The 24,805-nt window shown below is 38.7% G+C and overlaps 2 non-coding genes across 2 annotated transcripts; both read left to right on the top strand.

Moving 5' to 3' along the window:
* The first annotated feature begins 1,738 nt into the window (after positions 1 to 1,738).
* Positions 1,739 to 1,811, top strand: TRNAK-CUU (transfer RNA lysine (anticodon CUU)). The gene has a single exon. It is a non-coding gene; the product is annotated as a tRNA-Lys (tRNA).
* Positions 1,812 to 23,340: 21,529 nt separating this feature from the next.
* TRNAK-CUU (transfer RNA lysine (anticodon CUU)) lies at positions 23,341 to 23,413 on the top strand. The gene has a single exon. It is a non-coding gene; the product is annotated as a tRNA-Lys (tRNA).
* Positions 23,414 to 24,805: the final 1,392 nt, after the last annotated feature.

Genomic DNA, 24,805 nt, shown 5'->3' with positions numbered 1-24,805 from the left:
TAAGACTTTTTTCCACACAGGCTTAATCGGCTATTTCCTGATATTCTTCAATGCGTTCTGATATTGACTGGTAATTGTGTTTGATACTTTCTTAGACTATTTCTGCCTCTGGCTGATGTGTATTTTCTTTCCAAACTCCACCAGAGCCTATGATTACACAGCATCCTATCTGTGGAAAACGGCAGTGCAGGGATAGGGAAGAAAACTATAAGCATCCAAAGGAGCCCGGCTAGCTCAGTCGGTAGCGCATGAGACTCTTAATCTCAGGGTCCTGGGTTCGAGCCCTATGTTGGGCGAAAACAACTAAAACTTTAGTGCTTTTTGACCAAAAAAATAGAAATTGAAAGTCTCTTTACAATATTTGCAATATTTTCATTGTTAACATGCAATATATGAATGCATGTCTGGATGATATGTAATGGGGCAATACCACACCTTAATGTATTCACTGTAAAAGAAAAAGTATGTATCATCTTACTATAAAATAAAGTGGAGGAAACACAAATAAGACTTTTTTCCACACAGGTTTAATCGGCTATTTCCTGATATTCTTCAATGCGTTCTGATATTGACTGGTAATTGTGTTTGATACTTTCTTAGACTATTTCTGCCTCTGGCTGATGTGTATTTTCTTTCCAAACTCCACCAGAGCCTATGATTACACAGCATCCTATCTGTGGAAAACGGCAGTGCAGGGATAGGGAAGAAAACTATAAGCATCCAAAGGAGCCCGGCTAGCTCAGTCGGTAGAGCATGAGACTCTTAATCTCAGGGTCCTGGGTTCGAGCCCTACGTTGGGCGAAAACAACTAAAACTTTAGTGCTTTTTGACCAAAAAAATAGAAATTGAAAGTCTCTTTACAATATTTGCAATATTTTGATTGTTAACATGCAATATATGAATGCATGTCTGGATGATGTGTAATGGGGCAATACCACACCTTAATGTATTCACTGTAAAAGAAAAAGTATGTATCATCTTACTATAAAATAAAGTGGAGAAAACACAAATAAGACTTTTTTCCACACAGGCTTAATCGGCTATTTCCTGATATTCTTCAATGCGTTCTGATATTGACTGGTAATTGTGTTTGATACTTTCTTAGACTATTTCTGCCTCTGGCTGATGTGTATTTTCTTTCCAAACTCCACCAGAGCCTATGATTACACAGCATCCTATCTGTGGAAAACGGCAGTGCAGGGATAGGGAAGAAAACTATAAGCATCCAAAGGAGCCCGGCTAGCTCAGTCGGTAGAGCATGAGACTCTTAATCTCAGGGTCCTGGGTTCGAGCCCTATGTTGGGCGAAAACAACTAAAACTTTAGTGCTTTTTGACCAAAAAAATAGAAATTGAAAGTCTCTTTACAATATTTGCAATATTTTCATTGTTAACATGCAATATATGAATGCATGTCTGGATGATATGTAATGGGGCAATACCACACCTTAATGTATTCACTGTAAAAGAAAAAGTATGTATCATCTTACTATAAAATAAAGTGGAGAAAACACAAATAAGACTTTTTTCCACACAGGTTTAATCGGCTATTTCCTGATATTCTTCAATGCGTTCTGATATTGACTGGTAATTGTGTTTGATACTTTCTTAGACTATTTCTGCCTCTGGCTGATGTGTATTTTCTTTCCAAACTCCACCAGAGCCTATGATTACACAGCATCCTATCTGTGGAAAACGGCAGTGCAGGGATAGGGAAGAAAACTATAGGCATCCAAAGGAGCCCGGCTAGCTCAGTCGGTAGAGCATGAGACTCTTAATCTCAGGGTCGTGGGTTCGAGCCCCACGTTGGGCAAAAACAACTAAAATTGTAGTACTTTTTGACCAAAAAAATACATCCTATCTGTGGAAAACGGCAGTGCAGGGATAGGGAAGAAAACTATAGGCATCCAAAGGAGCCCAGCTAGCTCAGTCGGTAGAGCAAGAGACTCTTAATCTCAGGGTCGTGGGTGCGAGCCCCACGTTGGGCGAAAACAACTAAAATTTTAATGCTTTTTGACCAAAAAAATAGAAATTGAAAGTCTCTTTACAATATTTGCAATATTTTGATTGTTAACATGCAATATATGAATGCATGTCTGGATGATGTGTAATGGGGCAATACCACACCTTAATGTATTCACTGTAAAAGAAAAAGTATGTATCATCTTACTATAAAATAAAGTGGAGGAAACACAAATAAGACTTTTTTCCACACAGGTTTAATCGGCTATTTCCTGATATTCTTCAATGCGTTCTGATATTGACTGGTAATTGTGTTTGATACTTTCTTAGACTATTTCTGCCTCTGGCTGATGTGTATTTTCTTTCCAAACTCCACCAGAGCCTATGATTACACAGCATCCTATCTGTGGAAAACGGCAGTGCAGGGATAGGGAAGAAAACTATAAGCATCCAAAGGAGCCCGGCTAGCTCAGTCGGTAGAGCATGAGACTCTTAATCTCAGGGTCCTGGGTTCGAGCCCTACGTTGGGCGAAAACAACTAAAACTTTAGTGCTTTTTGACCAAAAAAATAGAAATTGAAAGTCTCTTTACAATATTTGCAATATTTTCATTGTTAACATGCAATATATGAATGCATGTCTGGATGATATGTAATGGGGCAATACCACACCTTAATGTATTCACTGTAAAAGAAAAAGTATGTATCATCTTACTATAAAATAAAGTGGAGAAAACACAAATAAGACTTTTTTCCACACAGGTTTAATCGGCTATTTCCTGATATTCTTCAATGCGTTCTGATATTGACTGGTAATTGTGTTTGATACTTTCTTAGACTATTTCTGCCTCTGGCTGATGTGTATTTTCTTTCCAAACTCCACCAGAGCCTATGATTACACAGCATCCTATCTGTGGAAAACGGCAGTGCAGGGATAGGGAAGAAAACTATAGGCATCCAAAGGAGCCCAGCTAGCTCAGTCGGTAGAGCAAGAGACTCTTAATCTCAGGGTCGTGCGTGCGAGCCCCACGTTGGGCGAAAACAATTTAAATTTTAATGCTTTTTGACCAAAAAAATAGAAATTGAAAGTCTCTTTACAATATTTGCAATATTTTGATTGTTAACATGCAATATATGAATGCATGTCTGGATGATGTGTAATGGGGCAATACCATACCTTAATGTATTCACTGTAAAAGAAAAAGTATGCATCATCTTACTATAAAATAAAGTGGAGAAAACACAAATAAGACTTTTTTCCACACAGGTTTAATCGGCTATTTCCTGATATTCTTCAATGCGTTCTGATATTGACTGGTAATTGTGTTTGATACTTTCTTAGACTATTTCTGCCTCTGGCTGATGTGTATTTTCTTTCCAAACTCCACCAGAGCCTATGATTACACAGCATCCTATCTGTGGAAAACGGCAGTGCAGGGATAGGGAAGAAAACTATAGGCATCCAAAGGAGCCCGGCTAGCTCAGTCGGTAGAGCATGAGACTCTTAATCTCAGGGTCGTGGGTTCGAGCCCCACGTTGGGCGAAAACAACTAAAATTGTAGTGCTTCTTGACCAAAAAAATAGAAATTGAAAGTCTCTTTGCAATATTTTCATTGTTAACATGCAATATATGAATGCATGTCTGGATGATGTGTAATGGGGCAATACCATACCTTAATGTATTCACTGTAAAAGAAAAAGTATGCATCATCTTACTATAAAATAAAGTGGAGAAAAAACAAATAAGACTTTTTTCCACACAGGTTTAATCGGCTATTTCCTGATATTCTTCAATGCGTTCTGATATTGACTGGTAATTGTGTTTGATACTTTCTTAGACTATTTATGCCTCTGGCTGATCTGTATTTTCTTTCCAAACTCCACCAGAGCCTATGATTACACAGCATCCTATCTGTGGAAAGCGGCAGTGCAGGGATAGGGAAGAAAACTATAGGCATCCAAAGGAGCCCGGCTAGCTCAGTCGGTAGAGCATGAGACTCTTAATCTCAGGGTCATTGGTTCGAGCCCCACGTTGGGCGAAAACAACTAAAATTTTAGTGCTTTTTGACCAAAAAAATAGAAATTGAAAGTCTCTTTACAATATTTGCAATATTTTGATTGTTAACATGCAATATATGAATGCATGTCTGGATGATGTGTAATGGGGCAATACCACACCTTAATGTATTCACTGTAAAAGAAAAAGTATGTATCATCTTACTATAAAATAAAGTGGAGAAAACACAAATAAGACTTTTTTCTACACAGGTTTAATCGGCTATTTCCTGATATTCTTCAATGCGTTCTGATATTGACTGGTAATTGTGTTTGATACTTTCTTAGACTATTTCTGCCTCTGGCTGATGTGTATTTTCTTTCCAAACTCCACCAGAGCCTATGATTACACAGCATCCTATCTGTGGAAAACGGCAGTGCAGGGATAGGGAAGAAAACTATAAGCATCCAAAGGAGCCCGGCTAGCTCAGTCGGTAGAGCATGAGACTCTTAATCTCAGGGTCATGGGTTCGAGCCCTACGTTGGGCGAAAACAACTAAAACTTTAGTGCTTTTTGACCAAAAAAATAGAAATTGAAAGTCTCTTTACAATATTTGCAATATTTTCATTGTTAACATGCAATATATGAATGCATGTCTGGATGATATGTAATGGGGCAATACCACACCTTAATGTATTCACTGTAAAAGAAAAAGTATGTATCATCTTACTATAAAATAAAGTGGAGAAAACACAAATAAGACTTTTTTCCACACAGGTTTAATCGGCTATTTCCTGATATTCTTCAATGCGTTCTGATATTGACTGGTAATTGTGTTTGATACTTTCTTAGACTATTTCTGCCTCTGGCTGATGTGTATTTTCTTTCCAAACTCCACCAGAGCCTATGATTACACAGCATCCTATCTGTGGAAAACGGCAGTGCAGTGATAGGGAAGAAAACTATAGGCATCCAAAGGAGCCCGGCTAGCTCAGTCGGTAGAGCATGAGACTCTTAATCTCAGGGTCGTGGGTGCGAGCCCCACGTTGGGCGAAAACAACTAAAATTGTAGTACTTTTTGACCAAAAAAATACATCCTATCTGTGGAAAACGGCAGTGCAGGGATAGGGAAGAAAACTATAGGCATCCAAAGGAGCCCAGCTAGCTCAGTCGGTAGAGCATGAGACTCTTAATCTCAGGGTCGTGGGTGCGAGCCCCACGTTGGGCGAAAACAACTAAAATTTTAGTGCTTTTTGACCAAAAAAATAGAAATTGAAAGTCTCTTTACAATATTTGCAATATTTTGATTGTTAACATGCAATATATGAATGCATGTCTGGATGATGTGTAATGGGGCAATACCACACCTTAATGTATTCACTGTAAAAGAAAAAGTATGTATCATCTTACTATAAAATAAAGTGGAGAAAACACAAATAAGACTTTTTTCCACACAGGTTTAATCAGCTTTTTCCTGATATTCTTCAATGCGTTCTCATATTGACTGGTAATTGTGTTTGATACTTTCTTAGACTATTTCTGCCTCTGGCTGATGTGTATTTTCTTTCCAAACTCCACCAGAGCCTATGATTACACAGCATCCTATCTGTGGAAAACGGCAGTGCAGGGATAGGGAAGAAAACTATAGGCATCCAAAGGAGCCCGGCTAGCTCGGTCGGTAGAGCATGAGACTCTTAATCTCAGGGTCGTGGGTTCGAGCCCCACGTTGGGCGAAAACAACTAAAATTGTAGTGCTTTTTGACCAAAAAAATACATCCTATCTGTGGAAAACGGCAGTGCAGGGATAGGGAAGAAAACTATAGGCATCCAAAAGAGCCCGGCTAGCTCAGTCGGTAGAGCATGAGACTCTTAATCTCAGGGTGGTGGGTTCGAGCCTCACGTTGGGCGAAAACAACTAAAATTTTAGTGCTTTTTGACCAAAAAAATAGAAATTGAAAGTCTCTTTACAATATTTGCAATATTTTCATTGTTAACATGCAATATATGAATGCATGTCTGGATGATGTGTAATGGGGCAATACCATACCTTAATGTATTCACTGTAAAAGAAAAAGTATGCATCATCTTACTATAAAATAAAGTGGAGAAAACACAAATAAGACTTTTTTCCACACAGGTTTAATCGGCTATTTCCTGATATTCTTCAATGCGTTCTGATATTGACTGGTAATTGTGTTTGATACTCTCTTAGACTATTTCTGCCTCTGGCTGATGCGTATTTTCTTTCCAAACTCCACCAGAGCCTATGATTACACAGCATCCTATCTGTGGAAAGCGGCAGTGCAGGGATAGGGAAGAAAACTATAGGCATCCAAAGGAGCCCGGCTAGCTCAGTCGGTAGAGCATGAGACTCTTAATCTCAGGGTCGTGGGTTTGAGCCCCACGTTGGGCGAAAGCAACTAAAATTTTAGTGCTTTTTGACCAAAAAAATAGAAATTGAAAGTCTCTTTACAATATTTGCAATATTTTCATTGTTAACATGCAATATATGAATGCATGTCTGGATGATGTGTAATGGGACAATACCATACCTTAATGTATTCACTGTAAAAGAAAAAGTATGCATCATCTTACTATAAAATAAAGTGGAGAAAACACAAATAAGACTTTTTTCCACACAGGTTTAATCGGCTATTTCCTGATATTCTTCAATGCGTTCTGATATTGACTGGTAATTGTGTTTGATACTTTCTTAGACTATTTCTGCCTCTGGCTGATGTGTATTTTCTTTCCAAACTCCACCAGAGCCTATGATTACACAGCATCCTATCTGTGGAAAACGGCAGTGCAGGGATAGGGAAGAAAACTATAGGCATCCAAAGGAGCCCGGCTAGCTCAGTCGGTAGAGCATGAGACTCTTAATCTCAGGGTCGTGGGTTCGAGCCCCACGTTGGGCGAAAACAACTAAAATTGTAGTGCTTTTTGACCAAAAAAATAGAAATTGAAAGTCTCTTTGCAATATTTTCATTGTTAACATGCAATATATGAATGCATGTCTGGATGATGTGTAATGGGGCAATACCATACCTTAATGTATTCACTGTAAAAGAAAAAGTATGCATCATCTTACTATAAAATAAAGTGGAGAAAACACAAATAAGACTTTTTTCCACACAGGTTTAATCGGCTATTTCCTGATATTCTTCAATGCGTTCTGATATTGACTGGTAATTGTGTTTGATACTTTCTTAGACTATTTCTGCCTCTGGCTGATGTGTATTTTCTTTCCAAACTCCACCAGAGCCTATGATTACACAGCATCCTATCTGTGGAAAGCGGCAGTGCAGGGATAGGGAAGAAAACTATAGGCATCCAAAGGAGCCCGGCTAGCTCAGTCGGTAGAGCATGAGACTCTTAATCTCAGGGTCGTGGGTTCGAGCCCCACGTTGGGCGAAAACAACTAAAATTTTAGTGCTTTTTGACCAAAAAAATAGAAATTGAAAGTCTCTTTACAATATTTGCAATATTTTCATTGTTAACATGCAATATATGAATGCATGTCTGGATGATATGTAATGGGGCAATACCACACCTTAATGTATTCACTGTAAAAGAAAAAGTATGTATCATCTTACTATAAAATAAAGTGGAGAAAACACAAATAAGACTTTTTTCCACACAGGTTTAATCGGCTATTTCCTGATATTCTTCAATGCGTTCTGATATTGACTGGTAATTGTGTTTGATACTTTCTTAGACTATTTCTGCCTCTGGCTGATGTGTATTTTCTTTCCAAACTCCACCAGAGCCTATGATTACACAGCATCCTATCTGTGGAAAACGGCAGTGCAGGGATAGGGAAGAAAACTATAGGCATCCAAAGGAGCCCGGCTAGCTCAGTCGGTAGAGCATGAGACTCTTAATCTCAGGGTCGTGGGTTCGAGCCCCACGTTGGGCGAAAACAACTAAAATTGTAGTACTTTTTGACCAAAAAAATACATCCTATCTGTGGAAAACGGCAGTGCAGGGATAGGGAAGAAAACTATAGGCATCCAAAGGAGCCCAGCTAGCTCAGTCGGTAGAGCAAGAGACTCTTAATCTCAGGGTCGTGGGTGCGAGCCCCACGTTGGGCGAAAACAACTAAAATTTTAATGCTTTTTGACCAAAAAAATAGAAATTGAAAGTCTCTTTACAATATTTGCAATATTTTGATTGTTAACATGCAATATATGAATGCATGTCTGGATGATGTGTAATGGGGCAATACCACACCTTAATGTATTCACTGTAAAAGAAAAAGTATGTATCATCTTACTATAAAATAAAGTGGAGGAAACACAAATAAGACTTTTTTCCACACAGGTTTAATCGGCTATTTCCTGATATTCTTCAATGCGTTCTGATATTGACTGGTAATTGTGTTTGATACTTTCTTAGACTATTTCTGCCTCTGGCTGATGTGTATTTTCTTTCCAAACTCCACCAGAGCCTATGATTACACAGCATCCTATCTGTGGAAAACGGCAGTGCAGGGATAGGGAAGAAAACTATAAGCATCCAAAGGAGCCCGGCTAGCTCAGTCGGTAGAGCATGAGACTCTTAATCTCAGGGTCCTGGGTTCGATCCCTACGTTGGGCGAAAACAACTAAAACTTTAGTGCTTTTTGACCAAAAAAATAGAAATTGAAAGTCTCTTTACAATATTTGCAATATTTTCATTGTTAACATGCAATATATGAATGCATGTCTGGATGATATGTAATGGGGCAATACCACACCTTAATGTATTCACTGTAAAAGAAAAAGTATGTATCATCTTACTATAAAATAAAGTGGAGAAAACACAAATAAGACTTTTTTCCACACAGGTTTAATCGGCTATTTCCTGATATTCTTCAATGCGTTCTGATATTGACTGGTAATTGTGTTTGATACTTTCTTAGACTATTTCTGCCTCTGGCTGATGTGTATTTTCTTTCCAAACTCCACCAGAGCCTATGATTACACAGCATCCTATCTGTGGAAAACGGCAGTGCAGGGATAGGGAAGAAAACTGTAGGCATCCAAAGGAGCCCAGCTAGCTCAGTCGGTAGAGCAAGAGACTCTTAATCTCAGGGTCGTGGGTGCGAGCCCCACGTTGGGCGAAAACAACTAAAATTTTAATGCTTTTTGAACAAAAAAATAGAAATTGAAAGTCTCTTTACAATATTTGCAATATTTTGATTGTTAACATGCAATATATGAATGCATGTCTGGATGATGTGTAATGGGGCAATACCACACCTTAATGTATTCACTGTAAAAGAAAAAGTATGTATCATCTTACTATAAAATAAAGTGGAGGAAACACAAATAAGACTTTTTTCCACACAGGTTTAATCGGCTATTTCCTGATATTCTTCAATGCGTTCTGATATTGACTGGTAATTGTGTTTGATACTTTCTTAGACTATTTCTGCCTCTGGCTGATGTGTATTTTCTTTCCAAACTCCACCAGAGCCTATGATTACACAGCATCCTATCTGTGGAAAACGGCAGTGCAGGGATAGGGAAGAAAACTATAGGCATCCAAAGGAGCCCGGCTAGCTCAGTCGGTAGAGCATGAGACTCTTAATATCAGGGTCGTGGGTGCGAGCCCCACGTTGGGCGAAAACAACTAAAATTGTAGTACTTTTTGACCAAAAAAATACATCCTATCTGTGGAAAACGGCAGTGCAGGGATAGGGAAGAAAACTATAGGCATCCAAAGGAGCCCAGCTAGCTCAGTCGGTAGAGCAAGAGACTCTTAATCTCAGGGTCGTGGGTGCGAGCCCCACGTTGGGCGAAAACAACTAAAATTTTAATGCTTTTTGACCAAAAAAATAGAAATTGAAAGTCTCTTTACAATATTTGCAATATTTTGATTGTTAACATGCAATATATGAATGCATGTCTGGATGATGTGTAATGGGGCAATACCACACCTTAATGTATTCACTGTAAAAGAAAAAGTATGTATCATCTTACTATAAAATAAAGTGGAGGAAACACAAATAAGACTTTTTTCCACACAGGTTTAATCGGCTATTTCCTGATATTCTTCAATGCGTTCTGATATTGACTGGTAATTGTGTTTGATACTTTCTTAGACTATTTCTGCCTCTGGCTGATGTGTATTTTCTTTCCAAACTCCACCAGAGCCTATGATTACACAGCATCCTATCTGTGGAAAACGGCAGTGCAGGGATAGGGAAGAAAACTATAAGCATCCAAAGGAGCCCGGCTAGCTCAGTCGGTAGAGCATGAGACTCTTAATCTCAGGGTCCTGGGTTCGAGCCCTACGTTGGGCGAAAACAACTAAAACTTTAGTGCTTTTTGACCAAAAAAATAGAAATTGAAAGTCTCTTTACAATATTTGCAATATTTTCATTGTTAACATGCAATATATGAATGCATGTCTGGATGATATGTAATGGGGTAATACCACACCTTAATGTATTCACTGTAAAAGAAAAAGTATGTATCATCTTACTATAAAATAAAGTGGAGAAAACACAAATAAGACTTTTTTCCACACAGGTTTAATCGGCTATTTCCTGATATTCTTCAATGCGTTCTGATATTGACTGGTAATTGTGTTTGATACTTTCTTAGACTATTTCTGCCTCTGGCTGATGTGTATTTTCTTTCCAAACTCCACCAGAGCCTATGATTACACAGCATCCTATCTGTGGAAAACGGCAGTGCAGGGATAGGGAAGAAAACTGTAGGCATCCAAAGGAGCCCAGCTAGCTCAGTCGGTAGAGCAAGAGACTCTTAATCTCAGGGTCGTGGGTGCGAGCCCCACGTTGGGCGAAAACAACTAAAATTTTAATGCTTTTTGACCAAAAAAATAGAAATTGAAAGTCTCTTTACAATATTTGCAATATTTTGATTGTTAACATGCAATATATGAATGCATGTCTGGATGATGTGTAATGGGGCAATACCATACCTTAATGTATTCACTGTAAAAGAAAAAGTATGCATCATCTTACTATAAAATAAAGTGGAGAAAACACAAATAAGACTTTTTTCCACACAGGTTTAATCGGCTATTTCCTGATATTCTTCAATGCGTTCTGATATTGACTGGTAATTGTGTTTGACACTTTCTTAGACTATTTCTGCCTCTGGCTGATGTGTATTTTCTTTCCAAACTCCACCAGAGCCTATGATTACACAGCATCCTATCTGTGGAAAACGGCAGTGCAGGGATAGGGAAGAAAACTATAGGCATCCAAAGGAGCCCGGCTAGCTCAGTCGGTAGAGCATGAGACTCTTAATATCAGGGTCGTGGGTGCGAGCCCCACGTTGGGCGAAAACAACTAAAATTGTAGTACTTTTTGACCAAAAAAATACATCCTATCTGTGGAAAACGGCAGTGCAGGGATAAGGAAGAAAACTATGGGCATCCAAAGGAGCCCGGCTTGCTCAGTCGGTAGCGCATGAGACTTTTAATCTCAGGGTCGTGGGTTCGAGCCCCACGTTGGGCGAAAACAACTAAAATTTTAGTGCTTTTTGAACAAAAAAATAGAAATTGAAAGTCTCTTTACAATATTTGCAATATTTTGATTGTTAACATGCAATATATGAATGCATGTCTGGATGATGTGTAATGGGGCAATACCACACCTTAATGTATTCACTGTAAAAGAAAAAGTATGTATCATCTTACTATAAAATAAAGTGGAGAAAACACAAATAAGACTTTTTTCCACACAGGTTTAATCGGCTTTTTCCTGATATTTTTCAATGCGTTCTCATATTGACTGGTAATTGTGTTTGATACTTTCTTAGACTATTTCTGCCTCTGGCTGATGTGTATTTTCTTTCCAAACTCCACCAGAGCCTATGTTTACACAGCATCCTATCTGTGGAAAACGGCAGTGCAGGGATAGGGAAGAAAACTATAGGCATCCAAAGGAGCCCGGCTAGCTCGGTCGGTAGAGCATGAGACTCTTAATCTCAGGGTCGTGGGTTCGAGCCCCACGTTGGGTGAAAACAACTAAAATTGTAGTGCTTTTTGACCAAAAAAATACATCCTATCTGTGGAAAACGGCAGTGCAGGGATAGGGAAGAAAACTATAGGCATCCAAAAGAGCCCGGCTAGCTCAGTCGGTAGAGCATGAGACTCTTAATCTCAGGGTTGTGGGTTCGAGCCTCACGTTTGGTGAAAACAACTAAAATTTTAGTGCTTTTTGACCAAAAAAATAGAAATTGAAAGTCTCTTTACAATATTTGCAATATTTTCATTGTTAACATGCAATATATGAATGCATGTCTGGATGATGTGTAATGGGGCAATACCATACCTTAATGTATTCACTGTAAAAGAAAAAGTATGCATCATCTTACTATAAAATAAAGTGGAGAAAACACAAATAAGACTTTTTTCCACACAGGTTTAATCGGCTATTTCCTGATATTCTTCAATGCGTTCTGATATTGACTGGTAATTGTGTTTGATACTCTCTTAGACTATTTCTGCCTCTGGCTGATGCGTATTTTCTTTCCAAACTCCACCAGAGCCTATGATTACACAGCATCCTATCTGTGGAAAGCGGCAGTGCAGGGATAGGGAAGAAAACTATAGGCATCCAAAGGAGCCCGGCTAGCTCAGTCGGTAGAGCATGAGACTCTTAATCTCAGGGTCGTGGGTTTGAGCCCCACGTTGGGCGAAAGCAACAAAAATTTTAGTGCTTTTTGACCAAAAAAATAGAAATTGAAAGTCTCTTTGCAATATTTTCATTGTTAACATGCAATATATGAATGCATGTCTGGATGATGTGTAATGGGGCAATACCATACCTTAATGTATTCACTGTAAAAGAAAAAGTATGCATCATCTTACTATAAAATAAAGTGGAGAAAACACAAATAAGACTTTTTTCCACACAGGTTTAATCGGCTATTTCCTGATATTCTTCAATGCGTTCTGATATTGACTGGTAATTGTGTTTGATACTTTCTTAGACTATTTCTGCCTCTGGCTGATGTGTATTTTCTTTCCAAACTCCACCAGAGCCTATGATTACACAGCATCCTATCTGTGGAAAGCGGCAGTGCAGGGATAGGGAAGAAAACTATAGGCATCCAAAGGAGCCCGGCTAGCTCAGTCGGTAGAGCATGAGACTCTTAATCTCAGGGTCGTGGGTTCGAGCCCCACGTTGGGCGAAAACAACTAAAATTTTAGTGCTTTTTGACCAAAAAAATAGAAATTGAAAGTCTCTTTACAATATTTGCAATATTTTGATTGTTAACATGCAATATATGAATGCATGTCTGGATGATGTGTAATGGGGCAATACCACACCTTAATGTATTCACTGTAAAAGAAAAAGTATGTATCATCTTACTATAAAATAAAGTGGAGAAAACACAAATAAGACTTTTTTCCACACAGGTTTAATCGGCTATTTCCTGATATTCTTCAATGCGTTCTGATATTGACTGGTAATTGTGTTTGATACTTTCTTAGACTATTTCTGCCTCTGGCTGATGTGTATTTTCTTTCCAAACTCCACCAGAGCCTATGATTACACAGCATCCTATCTGTGGAAAACGGCAGTGCAGGGATAGGGAAGAAAACTATAAGCATCCAAAGGAGCCCGGCTAGCTCAGTCGGTAGAGCATGAGACTCTTAATCTCAGGGTCCTGGGTTCGAGCCCTATGTTGGGCGAAAACAACTAAAACTTTAGTGCTTTTTGACCAAAAAAATAGAAATTGAAAGTCTCTTTACAATATTTGCAATATTTTCATTGTTAACATGCAATATATGAATGCATGTCTGGATGATATGTAATGGGGCAATACCACACCTTAATGTATTCACTGTAAAAGAAAAAGTATGTATCATTTTACTATAAAATAAAGTGGAGAAAACACAAATAAGACTTTTTTCCACACAGGTTTAATCGGCTATTTCCTGATATTCTTCAATGCGTTCTGATATTGACTGGTAATTGTGTTTGATACTTTCTTAGACTATTTCTGCCTCTGGCTGATGTGTATTTTCTTTCCAAACTCCACCAGAGCCTATGATTACACAGCATCCTATCTGTGGAAAACGGCAGTGCAGGGATAGGGAAGAAAACTATAGGCATCCAAAGGAGCCCAGCTAGCTCAGTCGGTAGAGCAAGAGACTCTTAATCTCAGGGTCGTGGGTGCGAGCCCCACGTTGGGCGAAAACAACTAAAATTTTAATGCTTTTTGACCAAAAAAATAGAAATTGAAAGTCTCTTTACAATATTTGCAATATTTTGATTGTTAACATGCAATATATGAATGCATGTCTGGATGATGTGTAATGGGGCAATACCACACCTTAATGTATTCACTGTAAAAGAAAAAGTATGTATCATCTTACTATAAAATAAAGTGGAGGAAACACAAATAAGACTTTTTTCCACACAGGTTTAATCGGCTATTTCCTGATATTCTTCAATGCGTTCTGATATTGACTGGTAATTGTGTTTGATACTTTCTTAGACTATTTCTGCCTCTGGCTGATGTGTATTTTCTTTCCAAACTCCACCAGAGCCTATGATTACACAGCATCCTATCTGTGGAAAACGGCAGTGCAGGGATAGGGAAGAAAACTATAAGCATCCAAAGGAGCCCGGCTAGCTCAGTCGGTAGAGCATGAGACTCTTAATCTCAGGGTCCTGGGTTCGAGCCCTACGTTGGGCGAAAACAACTAAAACTTTAGTGCTTTTTGACCAAAAAAATAGAAATTGAAAGTCTCTTTACAATATTTGCAATATTTTCATTGTTAACATGCAATATATGAATGCATGTCTGGATGATATGTAATGGGGCAATACCACACCTTAATGTATTCACTGTAAAAGAAAAAGTATGTATCATCTTACTATAAAATAAAGTGGAGAAAACACAAATAAGACTTTTTTCCACACAGGTTTAATCGGCTATTTCCTGATATTCTTCAATGCGTTCTGATATTGACTGGTAATTGTGTTTGATACTTTCTTAGACTATTTCTGCCTCTGGCTGATGTGTATTTTCTTTCCAAACTCCACCAGAGCCTATGATTACACAGCATCCTATCTGTGGAAAACGGCAGTGCAGGGATAGGGAAGAAAACTATAGGCATCCAAAGGAGCCCAGCTAGCTCAGTCGGTAGAGCAAGAGACTCTTAATCTCAGGGTCGTGGGTGCGAGCCCCACGTTGGGCGAAAACAACTAAAATTTTAATGCTTTTTGACCAAAAAAATAGAAATTGAAAGTCTCTTTACAATATTTGCAATATTTTGATTGTTAACATGCAATATATGAATGCATGTCTGGATGATGTGTAATGGGGCAATACCATACCTTAATGTATTCACTGTAAAAGAAAAAGTATGCATCATCTTACTATAAAATAAAGTGGAGAAAACACAAATAAGACTTTTTTCCACACAGGTTTAATCGGCTATTTCCTGATATTCTTCAATGCGTTCTGATATTGACTGGTAATTGTGTTTGATACTTTCTTAGACTATTTCTGCCTCTGGCTGATGTGTATTTTCTTTCCAAACTCCACCAGAGCCTATGATTACACAGCATCCTATCTGTGGAAAACGGCAGTGCAGGGATAGGGAAGAAAACTATAGGCATCCAAAGGAGCCCGGCTAGCTCAGTCGGTAGAGCATGAGACTCTTAATCTCAGGGTCGTGGGTTCGAGCCCCACGTTGGGCGAAAACAACTAAAATTGTAGTGCTTCTTGACCAAAAAAATAGAAATTGAAAGTCTCTTTGCAATATTTTCATTGTTAACATGCAATATATGAATGCATGTCTGGATGATGTGTGATGGGGCAATACCATACCTTAATGTATTCACTGTAAAAGAAAAAGTATGCATCATCTTACTATAAAATAAAGTGGAGAAAAAACAAATAAGACTTTTTTCCACACAGGTTTAATCGGCTATTTCCTGATATTCTTCAATGCGTTCTGATATTGACTGGTAATTGTGTTTGATACTTTCTTAGACTATTTATGCCTCTGGCTGATCTGTATTTTCTTTCCAAACTCCACCAGAGCCTATGATTACACAGCATCCTATCTGTGGAAAGCGGCAGTGCAGGGATAGGGAAGAAAACTATAGGCATCCAAAGGAGCCCGGCTAGCTCAGTCGGTAGAGCATGAGACTCTTAATCTCAGGGTCATGGGTTCAAGCCCTACGTTGGGCGAAAACAACTAAAACTTTAGTGCTTTTTGACCAAAAAAATAGAAATTGAAAGTCTCTTTACAATATTTGCAATATTTTCATTGTTAACATGCAATATATGAATGCATGTCTGGATGATATGTAATGGGGCAATACCACACCTTAATGTATTCACTGTAAAAGAAAAAGTATGTATCATCTTACTATAAAATAAAGTGGAGAAAACACAAATAAGACTTTTTTCCACACAGGTTTAATCGGCTATTTCCTGATATTCTTCAATGCGTTCTGATATTGACTGGTAATTGTGTTTGATACTTTCTTAGACTATTTCTGCCTCTGGCTGATGTGTATTTTCTTTCCAAACTCCACCAGAGCCTATGATTACACAGCATCCTATCTGTGGAAAACGGCAGTGCAGGGATAGGGAAGAAAACTATAGGCATCCAAAGGAGCCCGGCTAGCTCAGTCGGTAGAGCATGAGACTCTTAATCTCAGGGTCGTGGGTGCGAGCCCCACGTTGGGCGAAAACAACTAAAATTGTAGTACTTTTTGACCAAAAAAATACATCCTATCTGTGGAAAACGGCAGTGCAGGGATAGGGAAGAAAACTATAGGCATCCAAAGGAGCCCAGCTAGCTCAGTCGGTAGAGCATGAGACTCTTAATCTCAGGGTCGTGGGTGCGAGCCCCACGTTGGGCGAAAACAACTAAAATTTTAATGCTTTTTGACCAAAAAAATAGAAATTGAAAGTCTCTTTACAATATTTGCAATATTTTGATTGTTAACATGCAATATATGAATGCATGTCTGGATGATGTGTAATGGGGCAATACCATACCTTAATGTATTCACTGTAAAAGAAAAAGTATGCATCATCTTACTATAAAATAAAGTGGAGAAAACACAAATAAGACTTTTTTCCACACAGGTTTAATCGGCTATTTCCTGATATTCTTCAATGCGTTCTGATATTGACTGGTAATTGTGTTTGATACTTTCTTAGACTATTTCTGCCTCTGGCTGATGTGTATTTTCTTTCCAAACTCCACCAGAGCCTATGATTACACAGCATCCTATCTGTGGAAAACGGCAGTGCAGGGATAGGGAAGAAAACTATAGGCATCCAAAGGAGCCCGGCTAGCTCAGTCGGTAGAGCATGAGACTCTTAATATCAGTGTCGTGGGTGAGAGCCCCACGTTGGGCGAAAACAACTAAAATTGTAGTGCTTTTTGACCAAAAAAATACATCCTATCTGTGGAAAATGGCAGTGCAGGGATAAGGAAGAAAACTATGCGCATCCAAAGGAGCCCGGCTTGCTCAGTCGGTAGCGCATGAGACTTTTAATCTCAGGGTCTTGGGTTCGAGCCCCACGTTGGGCGAAAACAACTAAAATTTTAGTGCTTTTTGACCAAAAAAATAGAAATTGAAAGTCTCTTTACAATATTTGCAATATTTTCATTGTTAACATGCAATATATGAATGCATGTCTGGATGATGTGTAATGGGGCAATACCATACCTTAATGTATTCACTGTAAAAGAAAAAGTATGCATCATCTTACTATAAAATAAAGTGGAGAAAACACAAATAAGACTTTTTTCCACACAGGTTTAATCGGCTATTTCCTGATATTCTTCAATGCGTTCTGATATTGACTGGTAATTGTGTTTGATACTCTCTTAGACTATTTCTGCCTCTGGCTGATGCGTATTTTCTTTCCAAACTCCACCAGAGCCTATGATTACACAGCATCCTATCTGTGGAAAGCGGCAGTGCAGGGATAGGGAAGAAAACTATAGGCATCCAAAGGAGCCCGGCTAGCTCAGTCGGTAGAGCATGAGACTCTTAATCTCAGGGTCGTGGGTTTGAGCCCCACGTTGGGCGAAAGCAACTAAAATTTTAGTGCTTTTTGACCAAAAAAATAGAAATTGAAAGTCTCTTTACAATATTTGCAATATTTTCATTGTTAACATGCAATATATGAATGCATGTCTGGATGATGTGTAATGGGGCAATACCACACCTTAATGTATTCACTGTAAAAGAAAAAGTATGTATCATCTTACTATAAAATAAAGTGGAGGAAACACAAATAAGACTTTTTTCCACACAGGTTTAATCGGCTATTTCCTGATATTCTTCAATGCGTTCTGATATTGACTGGTAATTGTGTTTGATACTTTCTTAGACTATTTCTGCCTCTGGCTGATGTGTATTTTCTTTCCAAACTCCACCAGAGCCTATGATTACACAGCATCCTATCTGTGGAAAACGGCAGTGCAGGGATAGGGAAGAAAACTATAGGCATCCAAAGGAGCCAGGCTAGCTCAGTCGGTAGAGCATGAGACTCTTAATCTCAGGGTCGTGGGTTCGAGCCCCACGTTGGGCGAACACAACTAAAATTGTAGTGCTTTTTGACCAAAAAAATACATCCTATCTGTGGAAAATGGCAGTGCAGGGATAGGGAAGAAAACTATGCGCATCCAAAGGAGCCCGGCTTGCTCAGTCGGTAGCGCATGAGACTTTTAATCTCAGGGTCTTGGGTTCGAGCCCCACATTGGGCGAAAGCAACTAAAATTTTAGTGCTTTTTGACCAAAAAAATAGAAATTGAAAGTCTCTTTACAATATTTGCAATATTTTCATTGTTAACATGCAATATATGAATGCATGTCTGGATGATGTGTAATGGGGCAATACCACACCTTAATGTATTCACTGTAAAAGAAAAAGTATGTATCATCTTACTATAAAATAAAGTGGAGAAAACACAAATAAGACTTTTTTCCACACAGGTTTAATCGGCTATTTCCTGATATTCTTCAATGCGTTCTGATATTGACTGGTAATTGTGTTTGATACTTTCTTAGACTATTTCTGCCTCTGGCTGATGTGTATTTTCTTTCCAAACTCCACCAGAGCCTATGATTACACAGCATCCTATCTGTGGAAAGCGGCAGTGCAGGGAGAGGGAAGAAAACTATAGGCATCCAAAGGAGCCCGGCTAGCTCAGTCGGTAGAGCATGAGACTCTTAATCTCAGGGTCGTGGGTTCGAGCCCCACGTTGGGCGAAAGCAACTAATATTTTAGTGCTTTTTGACCAAAAAAATAGAAATTGAAAGTCTCTTTACAATATTTGCAATATTTTCATTGTTAACATGCAATATATGAATGCATGTCTGGATGATGTGTAATGGGGCAATACCACACCTTAATGTATTCACTGTAAAAGAAAAAGTATGTATCATCTTACTATAAAATAAAGTGGAGAAAACACAAATAAGACTTTTTTCCACACAGGTTTAATCGGCTATTTCCTGATATTCTTCAATGCGTTCTGATATTGACTGGTAATTGTGTTTGATACTTTCTTAGACTATTTCTGCCTCTGGCTGATGTGTATTTTCTTTCCAAACTCCACCAGATCCTATGATTACACAGCATCCTATCTGTGGAAAACGGCAGTGCAGGGATAGGGAAGAAAACTATAAGCATCCAAAGGAGCCCGGCTAGCTCAGTCGGTAGAGCATGAGACTCTTAATCTCAGGGTCCTGGGTTCGAGCCCTATGTTGGGCGAAAACAGCTAAAACTTTAGTGCTTTTTGACCAAAAAAATAGAAATTGAAAGTCTCTTTACAATATTTGCAATATTTTCATTGTTAACATGCAATATATGAATGCATGTCTGGATGATATGTAATGGGGCAATACCACACCTTAATGTATTCACTGTAAAAGAAAAAGTATGTATCATCTTACTATAAAATAAAGTGGAGAAAACACAAATAAGACTTTTTTCCACACAGGTTTAATCGGCTATTTCCTGATATTCTTCAATGCGTTCTGATATTGACTGGTAATTGTGTTTGATACTTTCTTAGACTATTTCTGCCTCTGGCTGATGTGTATTTTCTTTCCAAACTCCACCAGAGCCTATGATTACACAGCATCCTATCTGTGGAAAACGGCAGTGCAGGGATAGGGAAGAAAACTATAGGCATCCAAAGGAGCCCGGCTAGCTCAGTCGGTAGAGCATGAGACTCTTAATCTCAGGGTCGTGGGTTCGAGCCCCACGTTGGGCGAAAACAACTAAAATTGTAGTACTTTTTGACCAAAAAAATACATCCTATCTGTGGAAAACGGCAGTGCAGGGATAGGGAAGAAAACTATAGGCATCCAAAGGAGCCCAGCTAGCTCAGTCGGTGGAGCAAGAGACTCTTAATCTCAGGGTCGTGGGTGCGAGCCCCACGTTGGGCGAAAACAACTAAAATTTTAATGCTTTTTGACCAAAAAAATAGAAATTGAAAGTCTCTTTACAATATTTGCAATATTTTGATTGTTAACATGCAATATATGAATGCATGTCTGGATGATGTGTAATGGGGCAATACCACACCTTAATGTATTCACTGTAAAAGAAAAAGTATGTATCATCTTACTATAAAATAAAGTGGAGGAAACACAAATAAGACTTTTTTCCACACAGGTTTAATCGGCTATTTCCTGATATTCTTCAATGCGTTCTGATATTGACTGGTAATTGTGTTTGATACTTTCTTAGACTATTTCTGCCTCTGGCTGATGTGTATTTTCTTTCCAAACTCCACCAGAGCCTATGATTACACAGCATCCTATCTGTGGAAAACGGCAGTGCAGGGATAGGGAAGAAAACTATAAGCATCCAAAGGAGCCCGGCTAGCTCAGTCGGTAGAGCATGAGACTCTTAATCTCAGGGTCCTGGGTTCGAGCCCTACGTTGGGCGAAAACAACTAAAACTTTAGTGCTTTTTGACCAAAAAAATAGAAATTGAAAGTCTCTTTACAATATTTGCAATATTTTCATTGTTAACATGCAATATATGAATGCATGTCTGGATGATATGTAATGGGGCAATACCACACCTTAATGTATTCACTGTAAAAGAAAAAGTATGTATCATCTTACTATAAAATAAAGTGGAGAAAACACAAATAAGACTTTTTTCCACACAGGTTTAATCGGCTATTTCCTGATATTCTTCAATGCGTTCTGATATTGACTGGTAATTGTGTTTGATACTTTCTTAGACTATTTCTGCCTCTGGCTGATGTGTATTTTCTTTCCAAACTCCACCAGAGCCTATGATTACACAGCATCCTATCTGTGGAAAACGGCAGTGCAGGGATAGGGAAGAAAACTATAGGCATCCAAAGGAGCCCGGCTAGCTCAGTCGGTAGAGCATGAGACTCTTAATATCAGTGTCGTGGGTGAGAGCCCCATGTTGGGCGAAAACAACTAAAATTGTAGTACTTTTTGACCAAAAAAATACATCCTATCTGTGGAAAACGGCAGTGCAGGGATAAGGAAGAAAACTATGGGCATCCAAAGGAGCCCGGCTTGCTCAGTCGGTAGCGCATGAGACTTTTAATCTCAGGGTCGTGGGTTCGAGCCCCACGTTGGGCGAAAACAACTAAAATTTTAGTGCTTTTTGACCAAAAAAATAGAAATTGAAAGTCTCTTTACAATATTTGCAATATTTTGATTGTTAACATGCAATATATGAATGCATGTCTGGATGATGTGTAATGGGGCAATACCACACCTTAATGTATTCACTGTAAAAGAAAAAGTATGTATCATCTTACTATAAAATAAAGTGGAGAAAACACAAATAAGACTTTTTTCCACACAGGTTTAATCGGCTATTTCCTGATATTCTTCAATGCGTTCTGATATTGACTGGTAATTGTGTTTGATACTTTCTTAGACTATTTCTGCCTCTGGCTGATGTGTATTTTCTTTCCAAACTCCACCAGAGCCTATGATTACAAAGCATCCTATCTGTGGAAAGCGGCAGTGCAGGGATAGGGAAGAAAACTATAGGCATCCAAAGGAGCCCGGGTAGCTCAGTCGGTAGAGCATGAGACTCTTAATCTCAGGGTCGTGGGTTTGAGCCCCACGTTGGGCGAAAACAACTAAAATTTTAGTGCTTTTTGACCAAAAAAATAGAAATTGAAAGTCTCTTTACAATATTTGCAATATTTTGATTGTTAACATGCAATATATGAATGCATGTCTGGATGATGTGTAATGGGGCAATACCACACCTTAATGTATTCACTGTAAAAGAAAAAGTATGTATCATCTTACTATAAAATAAAGTGGAGAAAACACAAATAAGACTTTTTTCCACACAGGTTTAATCGGCTATTTCCTGATATTCTTCAATGCGTTCTGATATTGACTGGTAATTGTGTTTGATACTTTCTTAGACTATTTCTGCCTCTGGCTGATGTGTATTTTCTTTCCAAACTCCACCAGAGCCTATGATTACACAGCATCCTATCTGTGGAAAACGGCAGTGCAGGGATAGGGAAGAAAACTATAGGCATCCAAAGGAGCCCGGCTAGCTCAGTCGGTAGAGCATGAGACTCTTAATCTCAGGGTCGTGGGTTCGAGCCCCACGTTGGGCGAAAACAACTAAAATTGTAGTACTTTTTGACCAAAAAAATACATCCTATCTGTGGAAAACGGCAGTGCAGGGATAGGGAAGAAAACTATAGGCATCCAAAGGAGCCCGGCTAGCTCAGTCGTTAGAGCATGAGACTCTTAATCTCAGGGTCGTGGGTGCGAGCCCCACGTTGGACGAAAACAACTAAAATTTAATGTTTTTGACCAAAAAAATAGAAATTGAAAGTCTCTTTACAATATTTGCAATATTTTGATTGTTAACATGCAATATATGAATGCATGTCTGGATGATGTGTAATGGGGCAATACCATACCTTAATGTATTCACTGTAAAAGAAAAAGTATGCATCATCTTACTATAAAATAAAGTGGAGAAAACACAAATAAGACTTTTTTCCACACAGGTTTAATTGGCTATTTCCTGATATTCTTCAATGCGTTCTGATATTGACTGGTAGTTGTGTTTGATACTTTCTTAGACTATTTCTGCCTCTGGCTGATGTGTATTTTCTTTCCAAACTCCACCAGAGCCTATGATTACACAGCATCCTATCTGTGGAAAACGGCAGTGCAGGGATAGGGAAGAAAACTATAGGCATCCAAAGGAGCCCGGCTAGCTCAGTCGGTAGAGCATGAGACTCTTAATCTCAGGGTCGTCGGTTCGAGCCCCACGTTGGGCGAAAACAACTAAAATTGTAGTGCTTTTTGACCAAAAAAATACATCCTATCTGTGGAAAACGGCAGTGCAGGGATAGGGAAGAAAACTATAGGCATCCAAAGGAGCCCGGCTAGCTCAGTTGGTAGAGCATGAGACTCTTAATCTCAGGGTCGTGGGTTCGAGCCCCACGTTGGGCGAAAACAACTAAAATTGTAGTGCTTTTTGACCAAAAAAATACATCCTATCTGTGGAAAACGGCAGTGCAGGGATAGGGAAGAAAACTATGGGCATCCAAAGAAGCCCGGCTAGCTCAGTCGGTAGAGCATGAGACTCTTAATCTCCGGGTCGTGGGTTCGAGCCCCACGTTGGGCGAAAACAACTAAAATTTTAGTGCTTTTTGACCAAAAAAATAGAAATTGAAAGTCTCTTTACAATATTTGCAATATTTTCATTGTTAACATGCAATATATGAATGCATGTCTGGATGATGTGTAATGGGGCAATACCACACCTTAATGTATTCACTGTAAAAGAAAAAGTATGTATCATCTTACTATAAAATAAAGTGGAGAAAACACAAATAAGACTTTTTTCCACACAGGTTTAATCGGCTATTTCCTGATATTCTTCAATGCGTTCTGATATTGACTGGTAATTGTGTTTGATACTTTCTTAGACTATTTCTGCCTCTGGCTGATGTGTATTTTCTTTCCAAACTCCACCAGAGCCTATGATTACACAGCATCCTATCTGTGGAAAACGGCAGTGCAGGGATAGGGAAGAAAACTATAGGAATCCAAAGGAGCCCGGCTAGCTCAGTCGGTAGAGCATGAGACTCTTAATCTCAGGGTTGTGGGTTCGAGCCCCACGTTGGGCAAAAACAACTAAAATTTGAGTGCTTTTTGACCAAAAAAATAGAAATTGAAAGTCTCTTTACAATATTTGAAATATTTTCATTGTTAACATGCAATATATGAATGAATGTCTGGATGATGTGTAATGGGGCAATACCACACCTTAATGTGTTCACTGTAAAAGAAAAAGTATGTATCATCTTACTATAAAATAAAGTGGAGAAAACACAAATAAGACTTTTTTCCACACAGGTTTAATCGGCTATTTCCTGATATTCTTCAATGCGTTCTGATATTGACTGGTAATTGTGTTTGATACTTTCTTAGACTATTTATGCCTCTGGCTGATGTGTATTTTCTTTCCAAACTCCACCAGAGCCTATGATTACACAGCATCCTATCTGTGGAAAGCGGCAGTGCAGGGATAGGGAAGAAAACTATAGGCAACCAAAGGAGCCCGGCTAGCTCAGTCGGTAGAGCATGAGACTCTTAATCTCAGGGTCGTGGGTTCGAGCCCCACATTGGGCGAAAACAACTAATATTTTAGTGCTTTTTGACCAAAAAAATAGAAATTGAAAGTCTGTTTACAATATTTGCAATATTTTGATTGTTAACATGCAATATATGAATGCATGTCTGGATGATGTGTAATGGGGCAATACCACACCTTAATGTATTCACTGTAAAAGAAAAAGTATGCATCATCTTACTATAAAATAAAGTGGAGAAAACACA

Source organism: Ambystoma mexicanum, chromosome 4q (assembly GCF_040938575.1).
Source record: "Ambystoma mexicanum isolate Mex_15411 chromosome 4q, UKY_AmexF1_1, whole genome shotgun sequence".
In the NCBI taxonomy this organism is placed as follows: Eukaryota; Metazoa; Chordata; class Amphibia; order Caudata; family Ambystomatidae; genus Ambystoma; species Ambystoma mexicanum.
The sequence above is the reverse complement of the archived record's forward strand: the minus strand, read 5'-3'. Positions and strand labels throughout refer to the sequence as shown.